A 13,988-nucleotide genomic window follows, 5' to 3' on the forward strand; every position below is an offset into this window, starting at 1 on the left:
GTTCAATAAAAAGTTCTATTGATTTTTCCCTTCAAGCATATATATATTTGATGAAAAACTCACTCGTGCCTCCAAAAGTTGCCTAGACATTAAGCTGATCCCCCCCTTCAGCATCTGGTTTTTTTTCCTCTCAAAATGAAGCTGTATCAAGGGTCTTTTGAGAGAATATTAAGACTAGCATGTATGCTGAAGGGATATGCCTATAACAAATACATGGAAGAGGCACACAACACTGTCAGTGCCATCACCCTCCTTGACCAGATTTTCCATACCTTGCAATATACTTTTTTTTTTTTTACTGGGAACTGTTCCAATATCTGAATCATCAAGACAAGCCTTTTCTTTCACAGAAAGCCCTGAAAAATAAAAACAAGCTTCTTTCCTTGCCTGTAGAAATTGGAATATTTTGCCTAACTCAAATTATCCCACACTAAGGACAACTTTGAATAAATGCCAAGTTCTGATACTTCATCATTGCTTAAGTCTAAAGGCATATTTATACTACTGCAAAGGAAAAATTCCCAGAGATTGGATGATTGTGCCTGCTATAACACAGCCCCAGACAGCTCCTACACATTGCAAAGTCACCTGCATCTCTAGAAGTAATTGCATTGTTGATCTTAGGAGATTAAAGCAGCATACCAAATGTTCCTCTTGCTAATTTGGCACTGTACAGAAGGTAAAAGGAGCAGGAACACACCTGTACAAGAATATATAATGACATTCAAAAATACATTTAAAAGTAGTGTAAAAGAACACTATTTTGCTTTTCTGTATAGCATATGGGATATAAAAAAGCTATACTAAAGCAGCCTGTGGTATATAAAGTTTTTGTTTTCTGAAGGAATCATCCTCCCAAGCTGTATGCAAAAACTTTCCTGACTGCCTAACCCATACATAAAAACCTTAAAATTTAAAGCTGCTGGCTTTGTACAGGAGAAGCAGGAGAGTCTACTGAATAAACTCTTATCAAATGGGCTGAGAGTCACAAGGGATCCAATTAAGATAAAAAGTTCAAACCCAGGACATTTCCTCTTCTTTCTGACTGTTCAGGCCAACATCAGACATCTGTTCTTACTAATTTTTTAATTAATCCCCTTTGAAGCAAACTATTCAAAACCTGACAATACCTCATCTGTCTGATAAGGACCCCCCTCCAGCAGAAGGTGCTATTTTGAATTAAAATGCTCCTCCACTGATGCAATTGGAAACACAACCACAGCTTTGTGTAGAAAAACCAGTTTTGCTGAGTCAAGCTAAAACATTAGCAGAGATGGAAATACACCCTGCCTTGTAACTGCAGGCCACTATTACACAGGCAGCTGCACTGAAATGGGCCGCAGCTTGTCCCACAAGTGACCTCTGCTCTGCTTTCTGCAGAATTAACCAATCACAGGAACTGCTTCTGCTAGTTCAGTGTCAAACAAATTAAATAGGATGGCTTTTGACAAAAAGAAACTCATCATCTTTGGTTACCTCTACCTTGCCTCAAACAGATTCTATGCACGTAAGATTCTGCTCACCCATTTCCAGTAATGGGAGCATTATTTGAAAATAAAGAGATGATAGAGATGAAGAAGTCCATGACTTCTCCAGATGACATTATACTTTAATAAGTACTGCACAAATTGCTCACAACATTTTGAAAAATTTTCAGTATTTCTCAGACTCCAAAGAGCTCCCATCATCTTTCTTTTCTTACAATATTTATAAAGCTATGATGTTTTTACTTTGCAGAATTGCCATTTAACATTCTTGAGTGATGCTACTCAAACCTTCCCAAAGCCATTTCTCTCCTGTAAATCTGAAAGCCCATTTTCTGCCACTCCAAGACTCAGAAATTCTAAAGTAAGCCTACATGCATGAGTGGTGCATGCTCGAGGCATTATGGATTTACAGGACTGGAAATCACACAGTGTGAGTAGTGCCATGCCCAATTATTTTAAATAAACCAACCTGGTGCCATGGCAGAAGGGAAAATGGCTTCAGTTTTTATTCACTCACAACTTCCAACCCCTTTTGCTGCTTTAATTTATCAGGCCAGAGACTTCTCAAGCAAGGACACCCCTCTCTCTCCTCAATATCTCAAACGCCTTGTTTGTTTCTTAGCTTGACCAGAAAACCCAATTGAGAAGTTCTTGTGGACCCCACCTTGTTTTTAGAAAGTGCACATGGACACAGACCAATCCAGAAGAATATTTAAACATATTCCAGCCCAGCTGCCTTCTACTGCTTAAGTGATGTGTTGGAGCAGAGCCAGTACCACACTACCCTGCAAGGCCACAAAGAACATCAGCAATGTCCTTCTCTACCTTGTGGGGGTCTACTTGCAAGGTAGGGTTTGTTAAAATAAATTCCCTCTGTCTTTGAGTGCCCTCTAATGACCTAGGACAGCACACATGGACAGTTTGCCAAAAATTTTAAGGGATTGCAAATAAAAAAAAAAAAAAAAAAGGAAGGGGGTGCAGGGGAGAGAGAAGACATCTGCTACACCCACAAGACATTTGTTAAATTATGGTATATATTAAAAATTCTACAGATACAAATGTGGTCTCAGTTATCTCCTGCTGAAAGAACAAATGCTCAATTGTGCTCTTGCACAATACTTGAGCATGGCTGCTGATGGCCTGGTGCATAAGGAATTTTCCCTTTCTAAGTAAGAATAAGTAGACGTAATCTCATCTCCCTTGTAACTCCAGCCACGGAGAAGAGATAAGAAAATATATCTAAGGAAAGTTTCCAAAACCAAAAGAAGTTATACAGGAATTGCAGTTACATACATTTAAAGAAAATAACTGCAAAATCATGACTGTACATCCCATTTAAGAAGACACTAATAAAAGCACACGGTCTGGATATTTGCCTTCTGAACAACACACTTGTATTTTCCTTTAAGAATACAAGACTTTAGCACTTGAAAAAACATACTATAATCAAAATACAGTAATTTTACACCCTTTTTTAATAACTGATACACACTGAGGCAATAGTAACTCCACACTTCAAGGAGACAATACAGTTTTTACAATGTGTTTTGACAAAAGGTCTATTTATTATTATTTCCATACTGTGAATTGATGTGTTATATCAAAACTCTCAACAAAATTAATATGGATTTACACATGAGACACTAACAGCTCCAAAAGGAGCTGTTAAAGACCATTGAATAAAAGAACACTTAATATAAGGATTCAGTGAACTGCAGAAACTGATACCTAACAAATACTGTAAATGCATGTAATACTAAATTGTACCAAACTACAGTCCACTTTTATGACAAATAAATAGATAAATCATTGAGTGTCCTTACCAGAACTACTCTCTGAAACCCCACAAAATTGTGATGTGGCAGCAGTACAGCCCTTGGTATTACACCACCTGTAACACAAACCATATTATGATAGTTTCTATCAATATTTATTTTAAAGGATGAAAAAAGGATAAAAGCTATTTTTCTACCAGTCTTTTTACTGAAAGAATACAAACAACATTCAGTTTCCTACTGATAACAATATATGCTTAGTTAAGAAAATAAACAAACAAAAATTAGAGACCTTGATTATTTACATGGAATTTATTTAAAAAACAAATTACAGTCACAGTTTCAACTCTATCTTCTTCTCACTCTTTTAGTTGAAAGCAAATCCCCACCACAGAACAGCATATTAGCTTCAAAGGAATTTCTGTTCTTTTTGTCTGTCCACATTGACAAAGGGGAACTTTATGAGACTCCAGAAAAAGTTTACAAAGGGCTAAGTATTGATGCAATAGATATTGCAGTGTTAACCAATACAAATAAAATGATTCAATAGGAAGATAAAAACCAGGAAACACAAGGCCATGATAAAACCATCCAGTGTTTTCAAAACTGACCATTCAGGAGCTGAATTTCACACCAACAAATTATAAAGAGCCAGTTATATGAACAATCATTAAGATACCCTCAATTAAGTTAATTTCTACAGGTGACTTCAAAATTAAAACATTACACACCTGTGATCAGAATAATTACTGATCCTGTATTTGTGTAACATGCTGATTCCTACCACCAATATTCGTTACAGATTAAATCATTAGAAAGTGATCTTATGTAAACTAAAGGATTAAGGAGAAGATTTGAAGGCAGAAGCACAGCAACACTGTCTGGGCACCACAAGAAAAGAATCCACATGTCAAAAAATTGCTGTTTGGACCAGGATGCGCTCAATAGTGAAACAGCTAACTCTGCCCTCTGGAAACTCCAGCTACAAAGGCTCACAAAATTCATTACAAATAACACCAAAACTTCCACAGCACCTCCTTAATACTAGGATTAAAACCAAGAAAGGCAACACATGCCTTAAACAGGACTTAGCATTTCAGACTTTCCATCATGCTAAAAGCAGTGACCTCTAAGAAACCCTCTGCTATTTAGTCTGTTGCTAAGCCCAATAAGACTTGAATTTTTTTTTCCTCTTTTGATTGGGGAGCCACAGGGTATTTTGGTCAGCAATCATTTTCCATGTGTCAGTTCCCAAGAGAATCAAGTAAACTTCTCCTCTTTCCCTCCAGAAAAGCCTCCAACAGCCAAATGCACAATAATCTCCAAAAGCATGATACCACCACCCTGGACTGGAAAAGCGTCCTGGTCCTCCTTTAACACTGACAGTAGTTCACAAGAACTAAGTGAAAAGGTCTTGACCCTCCATTAATGTGATTTTAATTCCCTGCTAGGCTATTATGTACTGCTTTGATCATTTCTACAAACCTAACTGTATATGCCAACTGCATTGCTAAAATTTTGATTTGGAAAAAACAATCAGAAGCAAAGTTTAAAAGCTTATAAAATTTTAACTCCAAGCGCAAAAGGTCATTAAAAGGGGATGTTGATCCTGCTGGTTGAACAAACAAGACAGAGCAGTAAGTTTCAACTTTAATGCTTTGAACCTTGTACACTTTATGTTTACATTAAGGATTTTTCATTCATTTGGAACAAACTCTGCTGAAGGAAATAACTGGAATTACCCCCAAAATGATGCCAAACAAGAGAAAGAACCCGGAGGCCCCACAGGAGAGCAGAGAACCACAACACCCTCAACAGGAGCTGCTTTAAGAGGAATTCCTTTCCTCTCCACAGTTCCCCACAGAAAACACAACACACACTGAACACAGAATTTCACCATTGCATGAACCTCCCTACAACAGCAGAAACCTGTTCTGTTATCTCAGCCATGGCATGGGAGAGGGCTGAAGGAACAGCAACAATTAAATGCATGGCCTAACTTAACAGGGCTTTTAGGAATGACTAAGCAATAAAAGAAATTTTTCAGATGGATCCTGATAGTCAGCTACTTCTGCAAGAACTTGCAGCTCATAACACAACCATAAGAGAATCCAATAAATTATATTTTTTTATGTGCTTCAAATTCATAAATAAGAATAAAAATTTTAGCATGTGCTGCAGAGACACATTACTTAAAGACTCTCTCTCTCTATATATATATAATATTCGTGATATGAATAGAATTTGTGGCAAAAAACCCTTCATATACAGTGAAGGATGTAGGATAAAAACTTCACATTTAATTATATTTCTACCAAGGTATGATGAAATGAAGCCCATCTCAGGGTGCTCACCTATAATCACAGGGCATAATTTCCATTACTACACCTACTCTTCAGCTGTGAATTGCTTCAAAGTTACTTAGTATTTTATTTTTCTTTCTTACAAGATGCCTATCTACTTGTATTTCAGAAGCCTGAAGAGAATCAAAGTGTAAACCTACAGTCTCATTAATGAAAAGAAAAAGTTGAACGAGAGAGGAAGGAGTAAAGGAATTTTCCAGCCTCGGGGAGAGGACTAGAACAGAAAACACTGCAAAAATGTGCAGGGCTTGAGAACCCAACATTTTACGTGATGCTAACAGGCAAACTTAACAACTGTGTCTGTTACTAAAATGCTCACACTCCATAAGAATTTGTGCATCGTGAGCATGAAATCTTCCCCTCTGCAGCTTAAAATATCTGTGCATTTAAAAACCATCTGCAAAAATAGACATAACTTCCCCACTGCAAAATTAATTAGAGAGCAGGAATTTCATCTCACTACCACCAATACATGTGATGATGCCACATGTAAACACATTGCACTTGCCTTGGCACTGGAGAGCAACAGAGATGGCAAATTTAATAAGATTCTGTGAAAATGTCACTTTCTTGAAGAAGCTGATTAATATCAGTGAAGGTGGAGGATGGGCACCCAAGAAAGCCATGCTGGATTAACCTGCCACTAGAGACTGCTCCTGGATCAGCACAGAGCCCATTTACCCACTCTATTGGTGGGGGTTTTTCCACAACATTTTTTGATTTTTCTTCTCTTGTATTTATTTTAAACAAAATCCATACTGCTGTTAGACTGCGACTTAATTTTTAAATTAAAAAAAAATTAAAAATAATCAAAAGGTTTTTTCAACAAACAAACAAGTAACTTTTATTTTTTTTTAATGACTGACTAGGGTTTTACTTGTTTTGATTTTAAACCGTATGTAGTTAGGGAAAACAAGACAAAAAAGTAAACTATGTGGTCATAAAAAATACTGATGTGCATTTTATAAACTGAATGTGGCCCATCAGGGAGAGAGGAATTACCCACTTTTAGGAAATATTGTTTACTGCTGCCTTCCCACTAGACCACCTGTTAATAATATTTGATGTTGTTTTCTTTCTGTGCAATGAGTATGACTATAAATGAGATATTTCATCTGCTTGCTACAACTTATTCCCTCTAATGCCTCTATTTCAAAGACCATCCAACCAACAAATGACACCAGCCTCAAGGCAATGTCCCAAGTGAATGTGCATCTTTGCTGCTCTTCCTTATCCACTGTCATTTCCATAATTCATCCTCTTAACGATTTACGAAGTGCAGAGGATATTTTCAGAGCACATCATGGTGTTCAAAAAGTCTTACAGCTGACTTGACTGCCAAGGGCACATGAAGGAAGCAAGAAGTGTGTACAACTATTTTGGAAACAAGATGCTGAAATTCTCATTCTTTCTATTTGACAGATATTCCAATTCTTTTGCCTGACCATAATGCACGCTATTTGGCTTAAAGCATTTAAGTTTTATAAGGATATGCTTACTGGAAAAAATCAAACACAGGAATATTTTTTTCAAAACTGGAAGGCAGAAGTATTTAATTTTTAAAGACTGCCTCCAATAGTACTGTTTCATGACTGGTGTTGCAAATACTACAGCCAGTATTTTGCATACTCATTAAAAATGATGTCTGGAGCTTGCAGCTCTTTTTCAAAAAAAAAACCACCCTTCAAAATGTTAGCCACTCAAAAGCACTGTAAAGTCGGTCATCATCCTCATTCCTGAAAATCCTCCATTTTATCGTTTTCGAATTTGGTAAATAAATACATTTTTCTTTTTTTTTTCCCCTTTTCTCCCTTGCCACTCTACACAATCTCCAGCAGCTTTATTTAATGCCATCAACCAATATCACTGTCAGCACCGTGAGAGCAGAAGGCTGCTCTGTACTTCGTGCCTGCCTCTGAATTCATGACCAGAGATTCACCCTCACCACGCACAGAAAACGAGCAGCCTTCATCTTCCCATTTACCCCCATTAAGTCAGTGCCATCATGTTCTCCCAGGAGAAAAGTGCAGGAGCTGAAACCCTGCAAGTGACAGCAGCCAAGGACACTCAGAAATAAGGTCTGCCCTTGCTGCTCCTGGACTGTGAATAGGAAAGCTCCAAACTGCAGGGCAGTGAGTGTGTGCTGCTGGAGTCTCCCTTCCTTTTGAACAGATATCAAGTAGCTGGGATGGAGCACATACTTCAAACTGGGCTTTAATTTGCTTGGAAATGCATGAAAAAATAATGGGACTTGGTCCTAAACTGGACCAAAAGCAGGTTGTATCATAACTCTGTCATATCTAATTAAAGTCCATATCACTAAAACAGAGACTTGCCAGCATAGATACAAATGTCACTTGGCAGCCACAGTGGTTCTCAAACCTGCAGCTAGAACATAGCTCAGGACAGAAAAGTGTAAAAAACCAACTGATTGAACAGCCTGATTTCTAGAATATAGAAGATTTTGCTTTGTTTTCTAGCGTTCTAGTAACACCTTACTCCAGGGAACAACAGGTTCTTGGATTTCAGAGATCCAATTCAATTGGTACATGAAGTTACTACATTGATGGCTCCTGCACTCTGCCAGAAGACTTGAGCTCAGGCTTGTAGTGAAAATAAGCAGGCAGCATTAATCTAGTCACCATTTATACATAAATTACAATTAACCTCCCAAATCTTAGCTTTAAAAGTGTCAGCCCAAAGGATTGTGACTGCATCTGTCATCACTGACAGTACAAAGAAGGTGCCTAACAAAGTCTTAAATGTAGCTCTTGTAACCTGTCTCTCATCTCCTCACAGAGAAAATCATCTTGGGACAGATGGACTCACAACGCCCACTGAACAACTCAAACCAGACCTACGCATGCCCACGGTCCTGCTCTGTGGAAAAGACTTTGACAGGGAAGTAAGAGTCAATTTTTCTTCAATTTCGCAAGCGCTGCGGCTGTGTATTGCTTTATAATTTAGTTTATTAAAGGCAACAACTGTCAAAACTATACAAACTAATTTGTCGTGCAGCAATTTTACATTATTGGAATCTTGTTATAATCTGACTAACGCACACGATCGCCTTCTAACCATGCCTATAATTGGGTTCTTGGCTCCACAGGCCTGAAGACAGTAATCCAAAACATCTTCCAATTACGCTGAAAAATATGCATGTTTGTGGGAAGCTACATTGCTTAATTTTCAGACTCAATGGGCCTTTAATAATATGAGAGGGGGAGAAAAAAATGTTTGCGAAAGGACAATTATTTGTGGTGCTACTCAGAAAATTGTGTGTTCGTGTAGGAAAACACCACCTCAAAACCTATAAACACCAAAGCAGCACTGGCGAAATACTTATGGAGCATAAGAGAAATTAAAGCAAAAACAGTAAAAAAATCCATTCAGATGGAAGACTGTATTCCAAGTCTATACATCCAAACTAAATGAAGATCTCAGCCATTAAAAAGTCCATACTTTAAAATTTGTGTGTGTGAGAGTCACTCATGAACTTCACTCATTTACTTGAACACATTAATTGTCTATTGCTCCTGCTCACGACCAGATGTGAGGTTCCTTGAATTTATTGGTAGATCAGAAGCAGCTCAAGACACAAGAACCTTGCACAGGAACCACTGCTTCACATTCTCAGTGTCTGACACTTCCAGTGCACTACCAGGACTGACAGGTAATTTTTAAGATGCCTGAAGTGTTGTGACCTGCTATGTTATTTGACAAACATGGTTTACTATTTTTAATACAAAAGGTTAGCAAGTAAATATTACAAGAGTAAGCAGGATTGCCTGGGTGCAGATATGATTTTTACAGAGAAAACACTGAAGTTGCCACAGAATAATTTAGGCTGAAAAAGACCTCTGAGATCATCAAATCCAACCTACAACATAACACCATGTCAACACATGAAATACAAGAGAATTTCTGCAATTTTTTTAAGTATTAAGAGGGTTTTTTTTATTGTTAGAGAACAACAAAGCATCCATAAATCTTGTCAGATTAAGACTGCACCTTTTGATGGGTTCTCATTATTACATGAGAATTAACAGGACTATATTAAATACTGCCTGCAATAAGCATACACATAGAGAAAAGATTCCCTGAGTCATAGGGAACTGAAAATAAAAACATGAACTGTCACAGAAAAAAGAGTCAGAAAAATATACAGGGACAAAAACTTCAAAACAACCCCCTGACAGTCACTTCCAACATGCTTCAAACTGACTCTGGAATCAGAGAAATCAGGGAACTCAAACCTGATGTGTCCTGCAGAGTTGAAACTCCGTGTGCCTCATTTGGCGTCACACACAACCCTCAGCCCCACGAGTGCATTACTGGTGTCAGCTCTGTCCTTGGAGCTCGACAAACACTGCCAGCTGCATTTTATCAATGGATTTTATCAACGGACAACAACCTCAAGCACTTCTTGAAATGGCCTGGATCCCAAGTGATGCCTGGACCACCAACCTCCTCAGCTGAGATCTCTGCATCTGTGACTCAGGATTTTCAGGATTGGTTCTCTGCCCAGAGCTGCCCTCTGCACAGCAAAGTACACAAGAGACAGGAAAAAGAAACCACCTTCACCCCCACAAAAAACCAACCAAGAAAAACAAACCAACAAAACAAAACCCCAAGCAAACAAAAAGCACTTTGAGATTGCAATCTCTGGGTATCTGTAAGAAAATGGAAGGAGGATGTTTGCTCCAAGGGATCTGTCTATCCACAGCTGTTCGATTCACAGCAATGACACTGTGAACTATGCTGGAACACAGACACAGCTTTGGGGAGATCAAATACAGAAAAGCTCACCACCTTTGGAAAGGCACAGAAGCTAAAAGCCCCACACAATGTTTCCTCTATCATCAATGCCATGCCCTGCAACAAGCAAACAGCTGCAAGGCCCACCCACCCTCTGCAGGGCAGAATGCTGTGTATCTGCTTGTTGTACACATCTGCTGCTAATATGGGCTTTTCCTCACACCTGCAACAAATGCTGAGAAGACCTGAATGCAGCAGATGAGGCTGTGGTGGAAGGGAGCATGGGTGCTTCCACCAACAGGTGAGTCCCACAGGTAACTGCAGCAGGGTTTTAATCCAACAACAGGACAGAGCTTAAACCTCCTAGGACAGTAGCTAAAATGAGTAATGCAAACTCTAGAGATAGAGGGAAACAATGTTTGTGCCCTGTGAGTTGAGCACTCACAGCAAAGTTATTCACACAAGAGGGATGAGATGCAAAGACAAGACACACAAATTCCACAGCCAACAGTCAAGGCCCAGATATCACAGCACTGCTCTATGGAGTTTGATGGAATACATTTAAAAATGTTTGGCTATGTGACAAAAAACAGATCTAAAAATATCAGGCATATACGAAGTACAATGAATCTCTCACATAGTCTTCCTGTCTTATTATCAATTCAATTAAGAATTCATTAAAAGGACAAGTATCACATATGCTTATTAATTTACAGATGAATGTGAGTGTGAGAGAGAAGGCAGGAGACAGGGGGAATAGGTAGAAGAGACAAAACCCTATGTTGAAGTTTGTCCCATCAGAGCAAACAAAAACATCACCTCTCTTTGGTATAGTAACACACATGCTGTGAGAAGCAATGAGCACTTGAATGCATGTTTTATTCTGATCCCAAAGGATCAAGCTGCCTGTGAGATGCTCCTTCTTATTTTTTTCCTCTTCATTTAGTCTATGAGCTACACACTTTCAGTGGAAGCCTAAAAACTGCTCTGTATTCTGCTTTAAACAGAGGATACATACAGGAGTGATGCTGATTAGGACTCACAAATGCAGGTGGGATGTAGACAATGCATCACTGGCTTTCCTCTTAGGCCTTGCTTCAAGAGGGAGACTTCCCTCAGTGGTGAAAGTGTTCTTACTTTGAAATTGCCATCCTCAAAAAGTGGGTTTCAAGAACACACCAACTTTGCTGTCAAGCTTTTGATTGCAAAGCCTGAATGTTACCGAAGCAAAAGTTTCAGAATTAAACATACATGCAAAGGATACACAGCATAGATGAATAATAGATGCCTATAAATAAGCAGAAAAATAGACTTAAAATATCCACATAACTATTAATTAGTTATTAATATTAGATCACTGGTCTATTTCCTTTCAAATTAGCCACCCACTAGCAAAATGTCAATTGCAAAACAAGAGACTATATTTATAGTACAACCTACTTTGAGTTTTGAGCGACATGTCAGCCACTGCTCAATTACAATACCCCTTTTGTGTGCCTTCCCAAATTAATACCTCACTTTCATTACAGGCAACTATATGTACAAAAGCCATGTTGGATTTTAATAGCCTTTATTACATCACATAAGCTGGTGCAAACATTTTTCCATCGAGATGTGTACGCAAAAGAAAATAAAAAGAAGTAGAGTTAAATAATACACTGGAGTGAAGCTAGGTGGGACACTGGACACAGTGATGCTAGGTGTCCAGGAGATGGTCATAAGAAATTCCTGGATCTGATTTTGTTATTTCCCAGAGAAAGACCAGCTTTGATTGCTGGAACCACCAGCAGTGCACTGTGAGGTGCAATACAACATACCACTCCATCTTTAGACTGGATTTAAATGGAAGAGTCACCAACAAAGTAGAAAAATCCCAAATTTCTCTGCAAAACTGGACTGAACTGGGGACTTTGGAAGAGGAGAGTTACATTTTTAAAGAATATCACCTATTTCACTGAGTTTTCTTCTAGTTTAGGTTTTGTGATTTGACCTGAAAACAGTTCTCCTCCCTTTATCTCTCCAGATGCCCGACACTATCTGCAGAAGAGCAGAAAAAGGAGCATCCTGCAGAGGATGCTCAGTGAAGATGGAAAGCTGGCAGGAGAAACCCTGCAAAAACACACTGAATTGCCTCAAGCCTTCTGCTGAGAGAGAAGCAGGACTCATTGTTTCAGGTATGCCTGCCACAGAGAGAAAGCAGAAATGCAGACAATTACATAGAAACAGCTCTTGAAACAAACTTAAGACTAAGGAACACTATCCCATCAACAAGAGGGGACCTGTATTCATGTCTCAGTGGATAATAATCCATTTTTACAGTTGTACAGCAGAATAATTTGGAATTCTCAGACAGACTTGAAGAGAAACACAGAAATCACTGCTGCTCAGCTTTTCTCTTGGTATAAAATAACATCAGCTTGCAGGAGCACACTCCTAATAATGCCATTTACAGAACTTCCTCCTACAGCTAACTCTTTGAATCTTGAAGAAAAAAAAATTAAAAATTCATCCTCCTAGCTTTAAGATTTACACAAAACCAAGAGGCCTCTGCCAGCTGTTTAATTTCTCCTCTATTTATGCATACCAAAGTACTTGTATAAAGAAATCAATTGGAGCTGTAACTAATATTACACATATCCAATTCACCTTTAACTCCAAGGGGAGTGAAGAGAATCCTGAGTTATTAAGATAAGTTATTAAGATCATCATTTGCTGTCTGGGAACAGGGATTGTCTGTGGTTTTCCATTTCCATTTTTTTTTATCCTAAAATTCACTCTAACTATTAAAAACCTAGAAGAAAAAAAATAAAAAAAAAGAAACAAAATCTACAAGAAATAAATACAAAGCTAGCTGGGATCCAAAGCCACTTTCATCATGTGGGCTATTTTTATATCCATTGTACACTTTATGTTCTCTAGTAACTGCCACACTTGTAAGCAAAAAAGCTGCAAGGCACTCAAAAAGAAGGTAAAAAAGAAGACATGAATGTGGTTTCATCCATCCCCTGACAGGTTTTTTCTTTATATATACTAAAAATATTTAAATCTTAAGGAGATCATTTAAAAATGTTCAGGATTAGAGTGGGCCTGACCAGCTAAGTCTCTATTATCAGCAAATTTCACTCCAGCAACAGCTGTAGGAATCCACATGTCTTACAGTTATGAATAAAAACTGAAGTCCAGCAATCAATAACCAGTTTTGCCTCTGCAGCTGTAACACCAGAACCACCCCCATACCACCCCTGCTTTATATAAAACCAGCACCAAGTCAAGACCTAGTTCATATCTTCTGATTTTTCTCCTATTCCAAATCATTCTACTTGCAACACTTGTATTAAAACTTGTAAACACTTTCAGCAGTAGGAAAACATTATTTTCTTTTTGTTTGTTTGTTTTGTTTTTTGGGGTTTTTTTTTGGTTACATTTACCAAAGGCAAAACTGGCTTTACAGAGGGAAGGACATGTGACATCATTTTTTATGATGATTCAATTTAATCTTTAATAGAAATAGGGATAGAATTTAGAGGTTTGGGTATGTTATGGAGATAAAGACAAGTGGTTTTCTAGTAAGTCCTGCCTCATACAAATCACTCAAAAAGTCCACA

At 38.1% G+C, this 13,988-nt stretch overlaps 1 protein-coding gene across 5 annotated transcripts in view; it reads right to left on the reverse strand.

Annotated features, from left to right (window-relative positions):
• TBL1XR1 (transducin beta like 1 X-linked receptor 1) overlaps positions 1 to 13,988 on the reverse strand; it is a 108,346-nt gene that overhangs the window by 35,119 nt on the left and 59,239 nt on the right. For 4 of the 5 annotated variants that reach the window (XM_030954556.1, XM_030954555.1, XM_030954552.1 and 1 more), the window contains exon 3: positions 3,311 to 3,378. The exons of the other annotated variant lie outside the window; for it this stretch is intronic. The gene's annotated coding sequence lies outside the window, so the exon portion shown is untranslated. The remainder of the gene's footprint in view (positions 1 to 3,310; positions 3,379 to 13,988) is intronic. 5 annotated transcript variants of the gene reach the window in all.

This window comes from Camarhynchus parvulus, chromosome 9 (genome assembly GCF_901933205.1).
Source record: "Camarhynchus parvulus chromosome 9, STF_HiC, whole genome shotgun sequence".
Lineage (NCBI taxonomy): Eukaryota > Metazoa > Chordata > Aves > Passeriformes > Thraupidae > Camarhynchus > Camarhynchus parvulus.